Source organism: Bubalus bubalis, chromosome 3 (assembly GCF_019923935.1).
Source record: "Bubalus bubalis isolate 160015118507 breed Murrah chromosome 3, NDDB_SH_1, whole genome shotgun sequence".
Classification (NCBI taxonomy): domain Eukaryota; kingdom Metazoa; phylum Chordata; class Mammalia; order Artiodactyla; family Bovidae; genus Bubalus; species Bubalus bubalis.
This window is the reverse complement of record NC_059159.1, coordinates 129,728,364-129,747,807: the sequence shown is the minus strand read 5'-3', so window position 1 is coordinate 129,747,807 and position 19,444 is coordinate 129,728,364.

Here is a 19,444-nt window from a genome sequence, read left to right as displayed (position 1 = left end):
GTCATTCTGGCCCCAGAGTCTGAATCTTAACCACTATTTTATGCTTCTCCTCATCCCAGAATCCTAGAAGAAATCACCATAAATACATTAAGTCTGGAGGGTTTTGGGCTCCTGAGCTGACCCTGAGACTCTTTGATTTTTGAAAGTATCTACAGGATTTTGTGGCCTTTAACTAATGGATTGAAACAAATATCTGGTGAGACTTTAAAGTCCATGCAGGAACATGATCCTTTTTAATAACTATTGCTTAATATATAAATTTACTAAAGTCACAGTCACTTAGTCATGTCTGACTCTTTGTGATCCCATGGACTGCAGCCCACCAGGCTCCTCTGTCCATGGGATTTCCCAAGCAAGCATACCAGAGTGGGTTGCCATCTCCTTCTCCAGGGGATTTTCCCAACCCAGGGATCAGACCCAGGTATTCTGCATTTTAGGCTGATTCTTTACTCCCTGAGCCAGCAGGGAAGCTTAAATACTTAAAAATAAGTATTGTTTAAAAGCTCAACATTTAGAAAATGAAGATCATGGCATCTTGTCCCATCACTTCATGGGAAATAGATGGGGAAACAGTGGAAACAGTGTCAAGACTTTTTTTTGGGGGGGGGGGGGCTCCAAAATCACTGCAGATGGTGACTGCAGCCATGAAATTAAAAGATGCTTACTCCTTGAGAGGAAAGTTATGACCAACCTAGATAGCATATTCAAAAGCAGAGACATTACTTTGCCAACAAAGGTCCGTCTAGTCAAGGCTATGGTTTTTCCTGTGGTCATGTATGGATGTGAGAGTTGGACTGTGAAGAAGGCTGAGTGCTGAAGAACTGATGCTTTTGAACTGTGGTGTTGGAGAGGACTCTTGAGAGTCCCTTGGACTGCAAGGAGATCCAACCAGTCCATTCTGAAGGAGATCAGCCCTGGGATTTCTTTGGAAGGAAGGATGCTAAAGCTGAAACTCCAATACTTTGGCCACCTCATGCGAAGGGTTGACTCATTGGAAAAGACTCGGATGCTGGGAGGGATAGGGGGCAGGAGGAGAAGGGGATGACAGAGGATGAGATGGCTGGATGGCATCACTGACTCGATGGACATGAGTCTGAGTGAACTCTGGGAGTTGGTGATGGATAGGGAGGCCTGGCATGCTGTGATTCATGGGGTCGCAAAGAGTCGGACACGACTGAACAACTGAACTGAATACTAAGCGTGACATATAAATTAAGAAATTATTTCCAATTGATATTATGATTAATTTCATAACTATTATATACATGGATTATGATTCAGTTATTATGTGGTGACTGTATTTCCCAAATAAAATTTTTGAATGGATGACTGAAGAGATAATATCTTAATGAGGATAAGAAAACATGGTATTGAAAGAAAATCAGAAAAGCTCCACGAAGTAAAAAACAAAGATGATTTAAGACATGGTCTTTACCCTCAATGAGTTCAGAGTCTAGATGGAAAAGCAAAGTGAACCCATAACAGTACTGGGATCTTGCATTAGTAATTTAGAGTTCACAATCCATATATATATATATATGTGTGTGTGTGTGTGTGTGTGTGTGTATATATGTATATGTATATATATATAAAGAGAGAGAGAAGAATAGTGGATCTGTATTAAATATCAGGAACCAAGACCATTCATACCTTTTTAGTTTCTTTTTAAACTTTGTACAATCAACTATTTTAGTGACATATAGTAGAAATATAGTAAAAGAAAAATATAAGTATAGATTGATAAATTTTGACAGTGTGAGCACACTTCTAAAGCCATCACCTATATCAAGAAATAGACAATTTCTGACACCCCAAAGCCTACTTCTCACCCTTTCTTAAGCATTAACACCTTTCCCCAAAAGGAATCACTATCCTGAAGGTGTATCACAATAGATAAGTTTTACCTTTTCTCTTTTTTTTAAACTGTATATACATAAAAACCTAGAGTATTTATTCTTTTGTGTCTGATATTCTCCCCCTCAATATGTTTGTAAATTTATCCATATCATTGGCACAGTGACAGTTGCTCATTTTCATCGCTCTATGGCACTCCATCATTGGACTCACTCAAATTTGTTTATTTTACTGTCAACATTTGGGTTATTTGCAGTATTACTTTGCTGTACATCTTATTAATTCTCTTTTCTATTACTTAGTAGTATTCCATTGTAGGGTTATACTATGATTTGCTCATCCATTTACCTGTTGATGGACATTTGAGCTGTTTCCATTGCAGGGCCATTATAAATAAACACAAGTACATGGGTTTGTTGGACACATGCTTTCATTTCTCTTGGCTAAATTCCTGGGAGTTCAATTGGTGGGTCTTCTGATAGGTATCTATTGGGCTTTTAAAAAATCTTCCAAACTATTTTCCAGACTGTACCATTTTAAATTCCTGCTAGCAGTATATAAGAGGCTTCCCAGGTGGCACTAGTGGTAAAGAACCCACTTGCCAATGCAGATAAGATTCCCTGGGATAATGTTGAAAAGGTGATATTTGGTGTCATTTGCTCATATTTTCATATTTCACCATTAAGTATGTTTTACCTATTTTTTGGTATCATACTGTTTCTGTACCATATTGCATCATCCTAAGAAAGATCCCTTCTACTTCTAGCTGAATGAGAGATTTATGATCTGTGTATGTTAAATATTGTCAAATGCTTTCTCTGAATATATTGAGATAATAATATTGACTATAAGAGGGCACAGCAGAATTGCAATGATGATGGAATGTCCCATATCCTGATTGTATGACTGTATTTATCTAAACTGTATACTATAAAGTATCAATTTTACTGTATATAATTATACCTTAATAAAAAATCAGTGCAAGGGCTGTCTGAAGGTCATTTATGAATATTTTTCAATTTTTTTGTAAAAAATATCGACATAGAACCTAAGTTTTCCCAAACTTCACAAGCCTGTGGGACTAATGGTATCACACTGTCAGTGACAGTCATTTCAATGACATTAAACTGCTTCTCAACCCAGGCTACACAACCCAGCCCCCAGCAAACCCCCAAGGGCTGCTTGAAGACACTGCTTCAATGAGGCAGTTTTATGTCCCCCAAACAGTAGAAATTTCATTGTACAGTTACTAGATTTAGCAATAAACAACAGCAATAACAAAAAACAAGATTGCAAGCTAAATTTTAACTTCAGATTTTTTAGGGACTTCCTTGGTCTTGCAGTCCTACCTCATGACAGGATAGTTGTGGTGGTCAGTGATGAGTTTGGGAGTGAGCTCTCTTCTGTGTACCCTTGGATATAAGGAACCCTCATATATCAAGGGTACAGAATCTTGTGCCTCAATGTTGCACAGGGTTTTCAGTAAGTCAGATCACTCCAAACCATCTTATCATCCTGTATCTGTGCATGAATCATGGGGGTCCTGTGGGCCCCACTGGACAGACAACTTCCACACTCTGTTCATAGTTACCCACCCACCTTCACTCCTACCCAGGAGAAGGTTTTGCTGCCGGTCTCACTGGCCCTCTTTCTCCCCTTTGGATGGGCTTGCTCAATCAAACATACCCATGCACCTTTGAATATAGGTAAGGCTCCCACTGGAAACCCCACATATGTAGATATATACAGACAGGGTTTACAAGACATCCGGCCTGCCCCTCAATTATATTAGTTTTTATGATTGGCCCCTCTGTGAAGTCTGAAGAATAGATTGCAACAGATGCAAATAATGGAAGAGGGTTAACTCTGGAAAGTAAATCTCAGCCAAAACCATTCAACATTGGCCCTGTCTTTTTGTAGGATAATTTCCAGTGGCTCAGCCAGTCAACCATGGTGAAAGCCGAGGACATGAAAAAGGGCTTTCAGTGAGAGCTTATCAAACTGAGGCCAAATGCAAGCTGGGCTTTAAAGATAGGACAGATGTCAAGCCTCCCTAGAGGTGGGAGACCAGGATCTGCCTGTGTTTATCATCTTTTCCTCTTGATTTTGCTGTTGTTTTCTACTGGTTCAACTTGACACATGAAACACTCCTCATTCCCAGGGCTCTGTACTTAACACACATCTGAGAGGAGCTGTGCTCATCTAAACATCATAGACACTTCACTCACAGAGGTACCCTTTCTTTGCATGGACCATGGATTACAGCTGGCAGTGGCTTAGAGAACAGTGACCAAAGGTGCTTTCCCTGCCTGTTTCAGAGGCTTTCTGTGACCAAGAAATTTCTTGGGGCACTGTCACCGAAGCACCAACCTCACAACTGCCCCAAGTTGAACCCACATATCTTTTGGCCTAACCTATCCCCTCCCTAGGAATTGCACTCTTGCATCCTGGCACTCCAGATTTCAAGATTTCAAGGAGTATTTTGTTTTTGCTTTTCAATAACACTTAGAGTTTACTTATCATCTCATTTAATTCTCACCTCCCTGCAAGGGAGCCACCTCTCTTAAAACTGGCGGATTCATTTTGATATTTGGCAAAACTAATACAATTATGTAAAGTTTAAAAATAAAATAAAATTAAAAAAAAAAAGAAAAAAAAAACTGGCTTAAAACTTATCATTCAAAAAACGAAGATCAGGACATCTGGTCCCATCACTTCATGGCACATAGATGGGGAAAAAGTAGAAACAGTGATAGATTTTATTGTCTTGGGCTCCAAAATCACTGTGGATGGTGACTGCAGCCACAAAATTAAAAGACGTTTGCTCCTTGGAAGAAAAGCTGTGACAAACCTAGATAATGTATGGAAAATCAGACATCATTTTGCTGACAAAGGTCCACCTAGTCAAAAGTATGGTTTTTCCAGTAGTCACTTAAGGATGTGAGAGTTGAACCATAAAGAAGGCTGAGCACTGAAGAATTTATAGTTTTGAACTGTAGTGCTAGAGAAGACTCTTGAGAGTTCCTTGGACAGAAAGAAGATCAAACCAGTCAATCCTAAGGGAAATCAATACTGAATACTCATTGGAAGTACTGATGCTGAAGTGGAAGCTCCAATACTTTGGCCACCTGATGCAAAGAGCCAATTCATTGGAAAAGACACATACTGGATGCTGGGAAAGATTGAGGGCAGGAAGAGAAGGGGATGACAGAGGATGAGATGGTTGGATGGCATCACCAACTCAATGGACATGAGTTTGAGAAAACTCTGGCAGATAGTGAAGGACAGGGAAGCCTGGAGTGCTACAGTCCATGGGGTTGCAAAGAGTCAGACATCACTTAGTGACTGAACATGAACACATCCCTACAAGGAGAGAAGTATTATCTGTATTTTTTATATTAATTTTTGGGGGCTCAAAGAGGTTAAGGAACTTGCTCAAGGTCAGTGATTATTAGCTGGGATTCAAGTCTAGGTTTTTGGCTCCAGATTCATTCTTCTTATACTAAGAAACCAAAAAATGTGGGGATCTGAAGCTCTATTTTGCTGGGCACCTGCTGCTGCTGCTGCTAAGTTGCTTCAGTCATGTCCGACTCTGTGCGACCCCATAGACGGCAGCCAACCAGGCTCCCCTGTCCCTGGGATTCTCCAGGCAAGAACACTGGAGTGGGTTGCCATTTCCTTCTCCAATGCATGAAAGTGAAAAGTGAAAGTGAAGTCACTCAGTCGTGTCCAACTCTTAGCAACCCCATGGACTGCAGCCCACCAGGCTCCCCTGTCCCTGGGATTCTCCAGGCAAGAACACTGGAGTGGGGTGCCATTGCCTTCTCCTTTGCTGGGCACCTACAGTGTTTTAAATGCATTTGTGTCAATATTTTAAGATCCAGAGGATTTTTAAGTCCTGAGAATTCTGAATTTCCACTTTTCCTTCAAAAGTAAGATCTGATGATCAGCATATTTCTACTTATTAACCATCAGCTATAGCTAAATAACAGCTATCCCTTTAGTCTGGAGTGTATGCACCAGTCTGCCTAGCGCCCCCAACTCTTCACAGTATTCCTGGCATTGAGGCCCACTGTTAGCTACCATTCATGTTATGTTCAGACTGCTGTTTCTCTTGTAGGAAAGAATCATATCTCTGACTATTGAAATCAGCCGAATGACAAGACAGGTTGAGAAGACCTCAAGTGTCCAGAAAACTGGACAGAGCTATTTCTTTTAGTAGGTAAAGTCCAATTTAATGCATTTAACATTAAAACAAAGTGGGACTGCCAAAAGAACATGCCTAATTACCTTCTCTTGTCTCAGGAATCTGCCTGGTTTCTGTGAGGATTTGAGCTCATAGTCTTCACATCACCTGAGGCTTGCCACTGTGTAATTTCAAGACATTCATAAGGGTCTCTAGGTCCCTTGACTCTCTCTGCTTCAGCCAGTTGCTTACTGACTTTTACACATGTTATACCCTTGCCCACAATCATCAATGTCTCCCCCTTGGTTTCAGGATAAAGACCAGACTACAGCTAAACTTGAGAGTCTTATGGCCAGCAGAAGTCTACTGAGGGGAAGTGTTGGCCTGTAATCTTTAACTCGAGCTAAGGAGTCTGGTCTTTATCCTGAAACCAAGGGGGAGACATTGATGATTGTGGGCAAGGGTATAACATGTGTAAAAGTTAGTAAGCAACTGGCTGAAGCAGAGAGAGTCAAGGGACCTAGAGACCCTTAATGCCTTGAAATTACCCAGGGGCCAGCCTCAAGTGATGTGAAGACTATGAGCTCAAATCCTCACAGAAATCAGGCAGATCAGCCCTGGGTGTTCTTTGGAAGGAATGATGCTAAAGCTGAAACTCCAGTACTTTGGCCACATCATGCGAAGAGTTGACTCATTGGAAAAGACTCTGATGCTGGGAGGGATTAGGGGCAGGAGGACAAGGGGACGACAGAGGATGAGATGGCTGGATGGCATCACCGACTCGATGGACATGAGTTTGAGTGAACTCCAGGAGTTGGTGGTGATGGACAGGGAGGCCTGGCGTGCTGTGATTCATGGGGTTGCAAAAAGTCAGACACAACTGAGCGACTGAACTGATATATATATATATATATATATATATATATATATGCATTTATACTGAGTGCTTTCTAAATATGATACAATATGCTAGAACCAATGGGAGGGAAGGAGAAGAATAAAATTATTTTCAGAGTGTTTGAACTTGGCAAATGTGGATACGTCTCAAACTCACAGATCGTAAATGAAGAGGAAAGTCATGATTGTTAAAGAGAGGTCGCTTTAGGGCTCTAAAGAGGAAGATGTTACTTTTAATTGGCTTGGAAATTTCTCCCTACAATCTTCTGTTATCCCCTTAACTGATCCATCATTTCACAGTCACCCAGCTCCTTGAAGAATTTCACTGTCCCACAGTAGCTATGCTGTTCCTTCTGTCCTTCACACAACCTTCTACCTTTCTGTTATCACTCTGATCTGCCCACTCTACTAACCTTCCCTGATGCCCTCAGCCCACTGTGTCCCCTCTGAGTTCCTCAGATGATTGTAAGGAGTACATCTTGGCTTGAAATTTGAACTGCTCTCAGCATCTTATACTGGCTCTCTTTTTCAGTCCACATGGAAGCTGCTGGAGGGCAGAGAACACATCATACGTGCTTCTGTCTCTCTAATGTTGGCAACAGACTATGATTCCAATAAAAATAGCTTGGCTTATTAATTATACTCACAACAAACCCCTATAGATACCAACTGCTTCAATGCTGATTGAGACAGCATTTTTTTTTCCTAGGGTTCTCTCTTGGGTCAAACAGAAATAACAGCTTACCAGGCTGTTCTTCTAAAAATAAACCTCTAAACCTTGGTAACCACATATGGAATGCAACCTTCCTGGGCCTCCTAGACCTTAGCCCTTTGCTCTGCTTGGATAATCAGATTGGTATAGATGCAGAATTACAGCTATTTCTGTGACTTATTCTGTCTAAGTGCCACATTTTATTCTGCTGAGGACAAAACACTAGATACACTAGTTTCCTTCTTCTTCTTCTGTTTTTTTTTTTTTTTTTTCATTCCTTGGCCAAGGCTGCAATTGAACTTTAAAATCCTAAACCAGTTTGAATGGGAATGTTCTATGGTCTATGTATGAGAGGCATGAGATGGCGGTATCTATGCCAAGCAACATGAAGCCTTGGGTCAACACAGCCTACAATCTTACACATGCTCTTTGCATCATAGCATCATAGCTGTCATCAGCGAATCTTCTCCCACGATGGTTGATATCTGCTAACAAGTAGAACGGATTTCAAGGAAGATGGTCACACAGCTTTTTAAAGGGAAGATTGTGAAGGGTTAAAGATGTAGAGGAATAAAGAACTGTCCTGCCCTGAAGCCATGTAAAGGCTAGAAGGTGAACTAACCCCACAGAGGAGAAGGCAGATGAAATAAGCTGTGATTGGAGGTCTAGGAGATGGATTCAGGCCCCTAGCAGAGCCATTACACCAAATCAACAAGGTCCAGAAAGATCCAGACACATAGCAAGTTTTAGAATAATTACGCCATGGATGTCAGAGATGGGGGAAGTATGTGTCCCCATTTATGTAATGGTAAAGTTGGACACAATGTTCTTTTTTTAAACTTTTTATTTTACATTGGAGTGTAGCCAATTAACAATATGATAGCTTCAGATGCACGGCAAAGCAACTCAACCATACATAATGTTGTTGTTATTGGTGTTTAGCCCTTAAGTCATGCCCAACTCTTTGTGACCCTATGGACTGTAGTCCGCCAGGCTCCTCTGTCCATGGGGTTTCCCATGCAAGAATATTAGAGTGGATGGCCATTTCCTTCTACACGGGATCTTCCTGACCAGGGATTGAGCCCCCCATCTGCATTGGCAGGCAGATTCTTTACTGCTGAGCCACCTGAGAGGCCCTGATCATACTGATAAATGTATCCATTCTCCCTCAAACTCCCTTCCCATCCGGGCTGCCACATAACGTGAACACAATGGTCTTTGATCCCAAGAATGGAAAAAGGACTTAATTAAGGTCAGTATGGCAGAGATGGTAAGGTTCATGAAAAGGTTTTTTGGCTCCCCTGCATGTTGTGGGCCCCTTGCAGTTAGATGTGCTTTGTGACTACCTCTGGCCAACAAAATGTTAATCTTCATCATTTCTAAGTTGAGGTGGCAAAAGGCCTTGTACAGTTCTCTAGATTTTCTCATCATTCCACAGGATGGTGGAGCCCCTATTGGTCTATGTCTCTGATTAATTACGGGACACAGAGCTGCCCAGGGGGCTTCCCAGGTGACTCTAGTGGTAAAGAACCTCCCTGCCAATGCAGGAGACATTAGAGATGCAGATTTGATCCCTGGGTCAGGAAGATCCCCTGGAGAAGGTCATGGCAACCCACTCCAGTATTTTTGTGGGGAGAATCCCATGGACAGAGGAGCCTGGAAGACTGTAGTCCATAGGGTAGCAAAGAGTAGGACGTGACTGATGTGACTTAGTATGCATGCACACAGAGCCACCCAGACAACCACAACTGGCATGTGGCAAGAGTGACATTATTGTGCTAAGTCAGTGAAAATTTGGGAATGCTTGTTACTGCAGCAGAATCTAATGGACCTTGAGAGACATGTAGTAAGCTGGAGAGTAGGGGAGAAAAATAGAATTCAGGTTTTCAATACAACATCCCCCAGGGTGGCCTGGGGGAGAAAAGCTCAAGAAATGTTAATTCTCTTCACTTTCAATCAACATAGATTCTTCTCTAACTTATTTGTTCAATCATTCATTCTCTGTGCTATGCTTAGTCCCTCAGTCATGTCTGACTCTTTGCAACCCCATGGACTGTAGCCCTCCAGGCTCCTCTGTCCATGGGATTCTCCAGGCAAGAATACTGGAGTGGGCTGCCATTTTCCTCCTCCAGGGGATCTTCCCAACCCAGGAACTGAACCGAGGTCTCCCGCTTTGCAGGTGGATTCTTTATTGACTGAGCCACTAGGGAAGCCATTCATTCTCTAATTCAGTGAAAATCAACATTTGCTGATAATCTGCTTTATATCTGTACCAAATCAAGTACACAAAGGTGAATAAATAAAGCTGTGTGATGTTTTCAGGCTGGTCAGAAGAGCAAGCATGTAGGAAAGAGAATACTTTACAGGGACCTACTTCATATTCTGACTTGCATGCACAGTGATCTGGAATGATTGCCGAGACTCCTGAGTTGCCTTGAAAGATCAGGCAAAGCTTCCCCCCTAATTTGTCCTGAGGGGTCAAGAAGGTGAAGATGAAAAAAGCTTTACAGTCAGAAGGAATACTCCACTTAAATGCTCAGAGCACAGAAGGACAAGGTTGTAGTTTCTCAGGAAAGGGAGGCAAAGCTCTGATCATAATGTACCAAGGGTTTGGATTTTATGTTTCAAAACAATGACAGCCATTGAAGGATTTTAAAGGAAGTTACACTAGGACTTTCCTCATGGCTCAGCAGCTAAAGAATCAGGCTGCAATGCAGGAAACACAAGAGACCCAGGTTCAATCCCTGGGTGGGGAAGATCCCCTGGAGGAGGAAAATGGCAACCCACTCCAGTATTCTGGCCTGGAGAATCCCATGGACAGAGGAGCCTGGCAGACTACAGATCATGGCGTCAAAGAGTTGAACACAACTGAGCAACTAAACACAACAACACAACACACAACATGCTGGAGCATCCATCAGGAACTTGTTGCAAGAACCCAACGTGTGATGATAGAATCCAAACAAAAAATGGAAACAGAGGGCACAGAGAAGCAGGAATGTTCTTCTTGTCCCATGGTAATTGTTAAGGTTACTTCGGTCACTAGGTTACATCAGAGAATCTTCTTCCTTGGAGAACTGCTGGGAGGATTCCCAGCAGCATTGGGCTTTCCTTTCATGAAGGGATAGAGTGTTTCTTTCACACAGCAGGGTCTCAGGTATCACACATAGAACATCCCAGAAATCCTTGGCATCTCTCCCATGTTCTTCACCCAGACCATGGGGACTGTGCAGGGCTGCCCTGGAAATAATGAAGCTTAAGAAAGTCTCCGAAAGTAATCAAATGTGCTGTCTCTCAGTGCCATGTCCTGCTCATTAACTTATTGTGGAGGTTCATTAATCCAGTGTAAAACTGTAATTAAAAATAATCTCCTTTTCTTGGAGAAGTGGGGAAGGAAGGGGGTTCAGAATGGAGCAGCAAGTAATCAGGCTGATTATTACAGTCAGGAAATGATGAGAGCTATTCACCTCTGTCTCCCTATCTTTGTCATCCTCCTTATTGTGGAAGCTGAATGCCTTTGTATTGAACATTTTGCATTCAGAGGTGGATATCATGCTATGGCTTTTCAACTCCCTTTCCTTCCCAGGGTCTCATTTGCTTCTCACACCCTGTCTCTAAGGCAGCTGGTAAATCTTTCACAAGTGATGACCCTATGGCCCCAGCACATATGGAGTCATACCCAAGGTTTGCACAGGACCCTGGGACGCTGCTCCCATTCGTCTCAGCCCGCAGTCCACTCCGCTTGTCCAACTGGTACCCAAAGCTCAACTGCAACATCACCAGGTGGGCATTGGGAGGGTGGGGCCCTGCTCCAAGGTGGGTACACACTAATCACAACCAAATGCACATGGAAAGACATGAGCTGTGGGGTCAGGGGGACCTAGTTTGAATCCAGCCTCTTCTGTCTACCAGCTATGCAGACCAGGACAATCAGTCAAAATGTCTTGGACTCAGTTTCTCATCAGTAAAATGGGTTATAATAATTCTTATTCATTCAACAAAATTTTTAAAAACAGTTGTTTATTTGACTGCACTGAGTCTTAGCTGTAGCACATGGGATCTTTGTAGGTTGTGGGAAGGGCTTTCTAGTTGTGGTGTGCAGAATTAGTTGCTCTGCAGCATATGGAATCTTAAGTTCCCTGAGCAGGGATTGAACCTGAGTCCCCGACGTTGGAAAGCAGATTCTTAACAACTGGACCACCAGGAAAATCCCTCAACAAATGTTTATTGCTGAGTGTTATGTTGTAAACACAGTAGTGAATAAAACACATTCTCTCCCCTGGTGGAACTGAGATTCTAGAGCGTTAGAAGTGCTTGTGTGTGCATGCTCAGTCACTTCAATCTTGTCCAAGTCTTTGTGACCCCCGTGGACTGTAGCCCACCAGGCTCCTCTGTCTATGGGATTCTCCAGGCAAGAATACTGAAGTGAGCTGCCATTTCCCTCCTCCAGGGGATCTTCCTGACCCAGGGATTGAACCCACATATCTTATGTCTCCTGAACTGCAGGCAGATTCTTTACCACTTTGCCACCTGGGAAGCCTGAGTATTAGGAGGGGAAGCAGGAAAGATGTATCTCATAGCTTTGTCTGTTTATCTGACTGGTGCCAAGTGAGATCACTTGGTTTCTCAGGCTACACGTCAGGCCTGAAAATTTGGATCTTCCTGCCTCACCTGAAAATCACACCAAGGAGTTTGGCATCCGGTGCTCAAAGGCAAGTCCTCCATCATAATCATATAATACCTCATTGAGACTTCAAGAGAGTCAGTGATTCTCTAGCTGAGATTCTGGATGTCCTGAGGGCTTCCTAGGAGTCTTTGTGGCTTAGTGGTAAAGAATCTGCCTCCCAAAGCAGGAGATGCTGGTTAGATCCCTGAGTTGGGAAGATCCCTTGGAGAAGGAAATAGCAACCCACTCTAGTATTCTTGCCTGGGAAATCCCATGAACAGAGGAGCCTGGCAGTCTACAGTCCACAGTCACAAAGAGTTAGACACAACTTAGCGACTGAGCAATGGCTAAAATGGCACCCTCTGCAGAGAAACCAAACTTACAGAACAGATGTAAAGAGTGGGGATGGGGATGATATCTCAGGGAAGTGAAGGGAATAAAGAGAGAGACAAGAAGAAATTCTATCCATCATCCTAAGAGTTGGAGGGACATCAAAAGCTTTCAGGAGGTGATCTGGCTGCAGGTGATAGAGTGGACAGTTCAGATAAGGATGGCTGTCCAGTTTCTCAGACCAAACTTCCCTCAGAAGGAAAGTTGGCCTTAAACCATGTGCCTATAGGCAAGGCACTGCTGGCAGACAGCTTAATTGCATTAGGCAATCCCTTCCATCCCTTCAATAGGTGAATAGCTGCCACAGAAGGCATTAATTGGAATGGCTTAAATAGCTGCTGTTTATTTACTGACACAGGGCAGTGACTGTCTGAACCTCCAATAGGGATGCCTTGAAGCTCCCACCTCCACCCTCCCCTTCCTACCCAGCCTTCAAGCCCCTCCTCCCATCCTTTTGGGAGTGGTGCCAGATCAGCGTTTTTATTTTATGCTGGCTGATTTATCTGTTCTGCGAAGCTTTCATTTCAACTTGGAGAATGTTCAAAGTAAAGCTCACCCTGTTACAGACTTAATTGGACCATATTTCAGTCCCAGTGCATCTGTTCAGTGTGGCTTCCTTATCCTGGGTCCATAAACTTTTATTAAGTTATATATCAGAAAATATACATATATATTCCACTAACATGTTTGAGATCTTTTTTTCTCCTTTTTCTTTTTTTCTCCCCCCCCTTTTCTTTTGTTGTTTTGTGTTTTTTTTTCACCACTGGGGATAAATGCCAGTGGACCCAGAGGGCAATGGAATAGAACTTGCTCTATTTCCCCAGCTTTGTTTAAAACAGAAAGGACAGGGTCACATTAACCTCAATTTAGTACAGCAACTCCATGTCAGAGTCGGGATTCTGCTAATTTCTATTCGGTTTATTGGGTTTGTTTGATATGCTAATTCTTGACACCCGCCTCCCTAACCCTCCAGGAAATTTGCCTTTCAATAGCACAGCTCACGAGGGAAGGGGAGAGAGATAAGGGAAATGGGATAATTTTGAAAAAGAAAACAGACTTAAAGCCTTAAAGCCCAACAGTGAAAAACATTCCCTCGATCCTGTTTAGTAATTTGAAATATCATTTTTAAATAGATGCAAAAGTACCACGCCACGTGGAGGGAATACACACCTCTTCCCCTGGGCCCCTGGTTCCTGCATTTGACAGCCTTGGTAGAAGGCTCTGATTGGTTAACCTGTTACTAAAGTCACAATTGTTTCAGACTCACAGACATAGAGAGAATTTATGGTTACCAGGGGGAGGGGTATGAGGAGGGATAGTTAGGGAGTTTGGGATTGACATGTACACACTGCTATATTCAAAATGGATAACCAACAAGGACCTACTATATAGCACAGAGAACTCTGCTCAATATTCTGTAATAACCTAAATGGGAAAAAAATTGGAAAAGGAATAGATACACATGTATAACTGAATCACTTTGCTGTGCACCTGAAACCAACACAACATTTGTTGTTGTTGAATTGCTCAGTCTTACCTGGCTCTTTGCTAACCCATGGACTGTAGCCCACCAGGCTTCTCTGTCCATGGGATTTCCCAGGCAAGAATACTGGAATGGGTTGCCATGCCCTTCTCCCAGGGATCTTCCCAGCCCAGGGATGGAACCCGGGTCTCCTGCATTGGCAGGCAAATTCTTTACCACTGAGCCACCAGGGAAGCCCACACAACAACACTGTCAATCAACTATACTCCAGTACAAATATTTAAATTTTTTAATTAATTAAAAATAAATAAAGTCACAATTGTACAAATGGGCTACAGCAAATGTTCAATCTGTTGAAATTTTTGCTACTCCAGTCCCCTTGGTCAAGACCTTGCCAATCAAGGTCTTGGAGGATCATGAAAGAAAGTGAAAGTGTTAGTCACTCAGTCGAGTCAGATTCTTTATGAGCCCATGGGCTGTGGCCTGCCAGGCTCCTCTGTCCATGGGATTCTCCAGGCAAGAAAAGAAACTCTGGGAAACCACTGACTATCAGAATGTACATGGTGTGGCAGCATCCTAGCAGTAATGGCATCGTCCACCAGCCCCATGTGATGAGGAGTGCTTCATGTTTTCTAATGTGTGCAGCAGAACTCAGATCTAGCTTGCATTCACAATTTCAGTGTTGGTGTTCACTGAATTTTAAAAGCTCATCAAAATTCCCCAGGTCAAGTGCAACCCTTTCCAACATCACTCTATCCTGAATATATCCATGTATCAGTCAGCTAATTGGATCCGCTACTCAGCTTCAGGCCCTCAGAGAACATTTTTCTAACAGATTTGGGGGTCTTCCTGTGCCTCCCCTCCGATTCTCCCTTCTCTCTACCACCAGGGTTATTGATCTTTTTCTCCAGTCATTCTTCATTGGTTTGCTTGGGGGAAGGAGCCTGTTTGCTTTTGTCTGGTCTCCCATGCATCTCCTTGAGGACCTTTACATACCTGTCTCAGAACCTGCAGGAATCTGCCATCCCCATTCCAAAGGGCTACCCACATTGTTCTCAACAATTTATTCTTGGAAACTCTTTAATTAAGGACTGTAGTGGAAAAAGAGCCAATTAGGCAATCAGACAGATCTAGGATTGAATTCCAGCTCCTCCATTAGTTCCAAGGCTCTAGACAAGTTATTTAACCTTCCTGAGTCAGTGTGAAATGGATATAATTTAATAACTTGTACAGTATCTTGAGGGCATCCCAAATGGCACAGTAGTAAAGAACCTGCTTGCCAATGAAGTCGATGCAAAAGATGCAGCTTCTATCCCTAGGTTGGGAAGATTCCCTGGAGCAGGAAATGACAACTCACTCCATTATTCTTGCCTGGAGAATTCCATGGACAGGGGAGCCTGGAGGGCTACAATCCATTGGGTCGCAAAGAGGGGCACAACTGAGCACTCACACAGAATATCTTGAGTTATAGATAGTGGATGCAAAATAGTTTAGTGTAGAGCCTGACTCGTGAATTTATCACTATCATAAATTTACCATTGTCATCATCATCATCATCATCACTATTATTATTGTTTTAGTAGTAGCAGTATATATGATTACTATTGGAGTACCTCGAAAGAACTGTAATAGCAAAATAATACAGTAATAATATGTTACTATCATATATTATTATATATATGTATATATATATACATATATACATATGTATATGTATATTATATATGTATTATTATATATGGTAATGGACTTGGGTTTGGGTGGACTCTGGGAGTTGGTGATGGACAGGGAGGCCTGGCATGCTGCAGTTCATGGGGTTGCAAAGAGTCAGACATGAATGAGCAACTGAACTGAACTGAACTAAATGTATTATTACTATATTATTTTGTTATTACAGTTATCATTATCATTTTACATATGAAATAATAAAGCCAAGAGTTTCATTCATTGAACATGAATTGTTAAGTTCTGTCTAAGAACATAAATGGCACATGTGTCCATGGCCCTGTGCTAAGTGTTGGAGATAAAGGAGATGAAGGCAAAGTTGTTTCCCTTTGGATTCTAGATCCAAAGGAGGGAGGCGAGCAGAGATGGGGAAGGTAGAGACAAAGGAGCACCTTCACCGGCATGCTCTTCACCAGCACGCCCTTCACTAGCATATGTGGAGGTCTTGGGAGCAGAGAGGAGGTGTAGCTGGCTGGGAAACTGGGAAAGGCAGAAGAACAGCTGTGCTATTACAGATGGGTTTTGATGAAGGACCACATGTTTGCTAGGCAGAAAAGAAAGAGATGGCATTAAGAGTAGGAAAAAAAAATTATATATACAAAAGCCTGGGGACGAAGAGTGTAGGCTGTATTGGAGACTAATTACAAGTTCACCGTGATGGGAATATTGAAAGTGTAAGTAGGAGTTGCTAAAAGATGAGGCCAAACACCTAGTGTATTAGTTACATATTGCCTCTTAGTAAGTAATTCTTACAGGCTTTCCTGGTGGCTCAGTTGGTAAAGAATCTGCAGCAATGCAGGAGAATGCCTGCAATACAGGAGATCTGGGTTGGATCCCTGGGTTGGGAAGATTCCCTGGAGGAGGAAATGGACTCCAGTATTCTTGGCTGGAGAATCCCATGGACAGAGGAGCCTGGCAGGCTTACAGTCCATGGGGTTGCAAGAGTCAGATATGACTTAGCAATGAAAGAATCACCAAATAATTGTAAAACTTTTAAAGCAGCAAACCTATATTATCTCACAGCTTCTGTAGGTCAGGAATCCAAGTGCAAATTGACTGGTGCCTCTGGTTCTGGGTTTTGTCTCCAACAAGGCTGCGATCAAGGTGTCATCTTGAGAATCTGCTGGCAGTTGATAGGCTTCCAAGCTCACTCATGTGGATACTGGCAGGAGCCAGGTCTTCACTGGCTTGAGACCCCCTTCAGTTCCTCTCCACTGGGCTCATAACATGGCAGCTGGCTTGATCCAAATGAGCAAAGCTTAAGGAGTGTCAGAACGCCAGAACGCCAGAGAAGGTGAAACTGAACATCTTTTTCTAATCTCAGATGTAACATCCCATGACTTTTGTCATATTCTATCAGTTAGAAATGTGTCAGGAGAGGGGGTTACACAGAGAATGAATACCAGGGGAAGGGATCCCTGAGGCTGCCATTGGACACTGCCTAGCATACATAGGCTGGGGGAAATTATGAAGGTGTTTATATATATGCTCTGTCAAGCAACGTGTACTTTATTTTATGAGCCATGGGAAGCTACTAAATATGTTGAAGGGGTGAGGAATGAAGATACTTGATGCAATTAGATATCCGTGTTAAACTGGATCACTCTGGTAGCAGCTGGAGGAATAATTTCAGTGGGAGAGATTAGAGATGAGCCAGTAGGGAGCCCACGGGATTACTTCAGGTGGGCAGTGGAGCTTGATCCACAGCAGTGGAAGAAGAGGTGACTAGGAGGGGCCAGATTGCAGAGCATTTTGTAAATAGAAACAATTCCTCTGACATGGTGACTGGTTGTAGAGATTAGGAGGGGAAAGAAGTCAAACCTATCTCCAGGGTGATGAACTGGGTAATCCCTATCCAGGGACTCTATGAGCAGGAAACACGAAAGGATAAGCAGTTCTGGTGTTTGAACTGAGGAGGAGAAATTGGGGTCTTGACTAATCTGAATTTGACCAGTTAATGACAAAGCAAGAATTGGCACTCAGGCAGGCACTCTGGTCCATTCCCCACAGTATCACAGCGTTCAGGAGCTCAGTCAAGTGTGGACCCTAATCCTGGTTGTATCACTCACTAAGGACATGACCTGAGATGAATTACTGCCTCATCTGAGTTTCTTCAGTGTGAAGTGGAAATAGTGCTAGAGCTTACTTTAATGGGTAATGATGAGAATTAAATAAAATATCCTATCCAATATGCTTAGCAGAGTCTCTGACACCTGGTAAGTATTAGCTACTGTGAATATTTCAGTCACTTGGGCACTATGTGGTTATCTGCACTATACTAGGGCTCAGTTCTCACACACTTTAGATCTTATCTAGAGTTATCGGAGAAGGCAATGGCACCCCACTCCAGCACTCTTGCCTGGAAAATCCCATGGACGGAGGAGCCTGATGGGCTGCTGTCTACAGGGTCACTAAGAGTCGGACACGACTGAGCCACTTCACTTTCACTTTTCACTTTCCTGCATTGGAGAAGGAAATGGCAACCCACTCCAGTGTTCTTGCCTGGAGAATCCCAGGGACGGGGGAGCCTGGTGGGCTGCCGTCTATGGGGTCACACAGAGTCGGACACAACAGAAGTGACTTAGCAGCAGCAGCAGCAGCAGAGTTATGCAGGTGCTGGGACTACAACAATGAAGAAGATGAAAGGTTTCTGATTTATGGGGCTTGCTGTTGCTAAGTCGCTTCAGTTGTGTCCGACTCTGTGCGACCCCAGAGATGGCAGCCCACCAGGCTCCTCTGTCCCTGGGATTCTCCAGGCAAGAATACTGGAGTGGGTTGCCATTTCCTTCTCCCAAAAAAATGCCTTATGGCCACTTAAAAAAAAAAACAAAAAACAGGCAATATTAACATAGTTTATTTATCCCAACATATTCAGAATATTGTCATTTCAGCCTGCAGTCAATATTTAAAAAAAAAATAGTGATCTAATTTACATAATTTCATTCATGCTAGGTCTGCCAATCACATTGTGCATCTTACAGTTAAAGCGCTTCTTAGTTGGAAGTAGACATACTTCAATGGGCACACATGACCAGTGGCTTCTATCCTGGACAGTGTAGCCCTCAAATAAGTAAGGGAGGTGTTACCTGAGATGAGATTGGAGATGTGAAGCCTGTAGAATATGGAGAGGAGGTTGGGTGTGACTCTAAACATGGTGAGAAACAAGAAAGACTCTGTGTGGAGAATGGTTCTTAGAGGGAGGGCTGAAGAGGAAATCCGAGAGTCCAGGGAGGAGCTTCCTCACCAGGTAAGTGGGAGATGGTAGGGACTTTAAACAAAAACATTGGCAGTCATCATAATAATGGCTAACACTTACTGCTGGGGTCCTAAACCCTTCACAGGAAATAATTTACTTAATCCTCATGATGACCTTAGAAAGAAAGGACTACTTTATTCCATTTTCCAGGTAAGATATTGAAGCAAAGAAAGGGATGGAGCAGGGCTTTGAAATGAGGCAGTTCTAAAGCCCAGCTCTCAGGTGCTTTGTTGTACTGTCCTTCTAACAGGGATGAGGGGATTGATGCGATAGGT